This window comes from Chanos chanos, chromosome 12 (genome assembly GCF_902362185.1).
Source record: "Chanos chanos chromosome 12, fChaCha1.1, whole genome shotgun sequence".
NCBI lineage: Eukaryota > Metazoa > Chordata > Actinopteri > Gonorynchiformes > Chanidae > Chanos > Chanos chanos.
The window spans coordinates 4,589,759-4,594,758 of NC_044506.1; the positions used below are offsets into that span (position 1 = coordinate 4,589,759).

At 42.5% G+C, this 5,000-nt stretch overlaps 1 protein-coding gene across 1 annotated transcript in view; it reads right to left on the minus strand.

Moving 5' to 3' along the window:
* syt11a (synaptotagmin XIa) overlaps positions 1–5,000 on the minus strand; it is a 14,526-nt gene that overhangs the window by 4,788 nt on the left and 4,738 nt on the right. The window lies entirely within an intron of this gene.

The following is a 5,000-nucleotide window of genomic DNA, read 5'->3' on the forward strand; positions in this document are numbered from 1 at the left end:
AGAGAGAGAGAGAGAGAGAGAGAGAGAGAGAGAGAGAGAGAGAGAATGCCAGTTGAATAAGATTCCAGTGGTGACAATATCACTGCCTAATAAAACACCATTCATTGCCCATTAGTGTCCATTTCAGAGGGTAATGAGATGGAAATTAGCAGAAGGACTTACTCATTAAACTGCCACTGTGATTACACATCTCATACATATTCATGAGGTGCAATTTTATTTTGTTTTTTACATGGGACGGAATGCCCACCAGTGGTTTGTAGTTCATGTCAAATGCAGAAACATTCTGAAAGCACACAATATTGAACTACATAACATTGTTGAATTTAGTATCATGGTCATTCGACTTAGCTGAATTTGGAACTGAATCAAGGTCCTAGCAATTAAGAATAAACAATAAAAAAAAGTGAATTCGCAAGAACTCACATAGCTAGCTAAACCAAAAGAACACAAACTCAGTCTGCATACTGAAATCCTTCCACTGAAAATGAGTGAATATATTCCCACTTAGTTTGGAATATATGGCAAAGCTTTCACATAAAGCTGTGCATAGACAGTTCTGTGCTGTCTCTAAAATAACAGCTACTCACGAACAGACATCACACAGCCTGATCCACCAACTGAGTGAGCGCAGCAGAGCAGAAAACATGGCCATTGGTGTCCTCAATGGGAGGTGAGTGAGGGTATGACCCAGTTAGGTTGAAACAGAGAGAATGAGAGAGAGAGGAACAGAGAGAGAGAGAGAGACAGACAGAGAAAGAGAGAGAGAGACAGAGACATACTGAGAGAGAGACAAAGAGAGAAGGACAGGGACAGACAGAGAGAGAGAGATAAACAGACAGAGAGAGAGGGAGGGAGACAGACAGAGAAAGAGAGACAGACAGACAGAGAGACAGACAGACAGCCAGAGAAAGAGCAACTTAGACAAAGAAAGAGCAGGACAGACACAGAGGTAGAGAAATAGAGAAAGACAGAGAGAGAAACGAGAAGAGTGAGGGAGACAGAGCTGTAGTTCAGGTCTGTAAGTCTTTATGCTCCGTGTAGCCAGTACGGTAGGGACAGGGCCTCTATTTGTGGCACTGAGGTGACAGAACGCATTGGTGTGTTTTATGAACTGTCGGTAGTTCTGAGGACGGATGCCTCCTGAGGGCACTGTGATTTTGGCTGAAGGTTAAGATCGGGGATGAATTAAATGGTAAACGATGGGAAAAGGTCCAACTCTGAGTTTACTCCGAAGCGAATTTGCCCTCACAACATTTTCACACTAGGATGGACAAGGACACAGCGCAATCTCATCTCAGGCTGAATGAGAGAGAAAGATATTGTAAAAACGAAGCATAAACGAGACAGCAGGATAAAAGGATCAAAAGAATAAAGACATAACTCCCATAGAAAGCTAGAGAGAGAGAGAGAAAGAGAGAGAGAGAGAGAGAGAGAGAGAGAGAGAGAGAGAGAGCATTAGCATTTTTTTCCCCATTATATTTTAGTTCGACGCTGTGCACCGTCTGCTTTTTACTTCAGAGTAGTTTGGAGTTTAATGGAGTGAATGCTGAACACGTCTCTTTTCTTAATGGGACCAGGGAGGATATTTATGGTTGTGTAGACAATAAAGAAAAATCCACCAGCAGCATCCAGATGGAGACGTATATGGACCATAGTAGATATGGGAGCTCTGGCCAAATTATTATGTCTGTTCCTGCCCCGGACAGCCAATCAGATCTTAATTAGCCGAGACATGAAGCTGCTCTCTGCACCGATGGTGTCCAAGAGGTCCTATCAAATCAACACCCATGACACATAGTACACATAGTACACATAGTACACATAGTACACATAGTACCAGACTCATTAAGACAAATTTGGTAGACTCTTGAAATGTCAAACTTCCATCAAAGCGACTTTAATTGGATTTGACGGGGTCTATTCTTGCCCCCGCCTCTGGACAGTAATTTAAGCACCATACCGGGTACCACTACCCCCCCCCCCCACACACACACACAAAAATGCCCCTTAAAAAGTCAACACCGCTTCCTAAGTCTGATATGACTGTTCACTATCTGGGTTTGGCAGGCCAGCTCCGTACCATAATGACGCCATTTCCATTAAACCGGCTGACTATGTTCGGTTCTGCAGCCCAGCCAAGAACCAATCAGAAACTGACTGTCACAGAGTGGTTCGTCACTACAGTACCACTCACTCTTTGTCGCCTCTTTTTCATGTCTTCCTTGCTCAAACTCTTTCATTCGCTTCTTTTCACCGCATTTACTTAGTTGACACATCTCTTTTTTTCCCTTTTTACCCCTCCTTTATCTGTCTACCCTTCTCTTTCGTTCTGTTGTGCCTGCTTTCGTAGTCTGTCCTGCACGGCCTGTGTATGGTGAAGTGTTTAAGTCGCCTTGGCAACAGAAGGGCCCTTCTTTCGTCATGCCACTCACGGCTGATTGGAATTCTGAGTTCACCCGGGATTCTATGAGCTAATGAAAACAGGATGTGTTCTAGAACTCTGACACAAGGGCTCTTTACAAAAGACGCCAGCAAGCAACAGAGAAAACAACCAACAATCAACAACGGGCAGTGAGCTATGAGCAAGTAACAGCGACACTGGCACTCTAAAAAAAAGAAATTCAAATGAAACTCTCACACAGCTTAGAGAAAACTCCACTGAAGATTATTCTACAAATACTAAGAAAGAGAAACTCTACAAAGCTTAATCCTGCACCATCTAAATAAAGTGGGGAAAAAAAACAGAAGAAAAAAGAAAAAGAAGAAGATATATATTTACTGAAGATGATTACTAAGTTGATGTTTTATAGAGGTGAATTAAACATCATCACGCAGAAAATTTCACATCGTTAGACATTTAATTTGGATAATAAATGTGAGGTTTATTTATTTAAATAAATGACTGCGTTCAGGACATTGTGGGAGATTCTGATTAAGTCTTAATGCACTATCGAATGAATGTCATCGCGATATTAAACCGCATAGCACGACAATACTGTTTGTCTTCGCTATTTACGATACCGTATACAGGAAGCGGACCGTTTTATGGCTGTTTTCTTTATTCTTCTCGCATAAACGTAGCCAAGAGTATGATGATATTTTTACGAGATATCACCGCCTTCGTGGGAGATTTAAGCATGAGGCGTTTGCATACTGGACAGGGGCTTGATGAATGAACACCGTTTCCTTCACCAGACTGCATCATCGTGATAGAACAGGAAAGAGACAGCAAGTGATGAATATATTACCTTGAATAATAATTTATACAGCACACATAACCCCAAACGTTTAATCATCTCTTGACCGTTCTGACTAAAATATATGTCAATATACATATATATGCTAATATATGTGTCAATATATACAATACCTGCTAAAAGAAATGCCTTAGTTACATCAGCCCCCCCCCCCCCCCCCCCCCGCCCCCCCCACAAAACAACGACAAGAAACATAATATGGATGAATCTCTTCAGACACGTCCTACAAGTGCCTGGCCCTAGACCGCGAAAATGTATCTCTCTCGTTAATTTACCGTCCCTATCATCTGGCCTTTTCATTTTGTGTGGATGAAGTCTTTTACCGATTCATCAGCGCCTTTCTCTTGACTCTGGAGATCGGCGTTAGTCCTTTCTCAAAGTGCAGCAGGATGTCTACTTTCTCAACTGTAACCAAGGCAACTTCCTCCAAAGGAAAAAGATACAGTTATAACAGACAGCAGCGGCGGCGGCTGCAGCGGCAGGGGACTTTCAGGCCGATCAAGGGACTTTCGCACATTTGTATAATCTTCTTTTGAGGGTGTTATCCATTTTGAGAGAGAAAAAGGAAGGGTTTGACCAACAACAAGTGTGTCAAGAATTTAGACGATAACACGCGCGTCCAAAACAGGCACAGATAATTACACAGTAATTAGTGGTTACTAATGATGCAAAGTTTCACGCAAATATTAAGGAAAAGTGTGTTTTAAGTTAAGGAAAACAACCTAAAAAAAAACTGTGTCCTCGGCATGTACCCGTGCATCACGGAGTTACTAAAAACACATTTTAGGGCCTTTCTGATGTGAGATACTCCATCTGCTCCGATGACCTGATTCATTTTGAGTAAGGACATCTGGGGGGGATGTTTGCAATTGATGCACTGCATAGTGAATTAGGTCAATGTTTCCAAACCCTGCTTGTTGAGGCCTAAAGCATCGCACATTTGAGGTCCCTCCCTGCTCTCAGACACTGGATTCAACGCGTGGGCTAATTGTCAAGCCTCTGATTGGCTGAAGCATTAGAGAGCTGAAAACACTCAGGGATACGGGCTTCTTAGGAGCAGGACAGGGTAAACACAATGTCGGATTACCAGTGATCCCAGTAAGGTGTCAACATCCACATGTCAACTTCCAGTGCTCTCAAAGCAATGATACAATATGCCAGTTCCATTAAAAAAGCTGAGCTTGATTTGCTGGGAGTGAAAAAGAAGCTGAAAAACCCTCGCACTGATCTGTATGGCTCAGCATACCCTCCTCAAACCTAATGTGCTCAACATTTATTGAATGTATCATTCGCTTGATTTATTCAACATGAAGGCGATGAGGTACAACAAGGGCAGGGGAGCAGATACGGATGGAAAGCAAAACAGCGGAGAGAAGGGTTATGTCAGGGCATGAGGAGAAAAGAAAAACACACACACACACACACACACACACATTGTGAATCTAGAGACCTAAGAGAAGCTCTTTAGAGAAGAAGATTGGAACCTTGGGAACGTCTGACATTCCAGACTGTCTGTGGAATGTTCTGTGGTAGAGGAACAAGCAACTCTGTCAGCGTTCTGAATGAGAATATAATGCAAAGTCACATTCTGTGACATACCAACGTGTCAGATAAAGGGTTTTGTCTTAGACACAATTGCCTGGCTGTATTTCTGTTTTCCTCATTTTGTCCCTTCTGTTTCACCTGGTCAACTGAACAGCTCTTGGGTGAATATTGTCTTTGCTTTTGTAAATCTCTCTC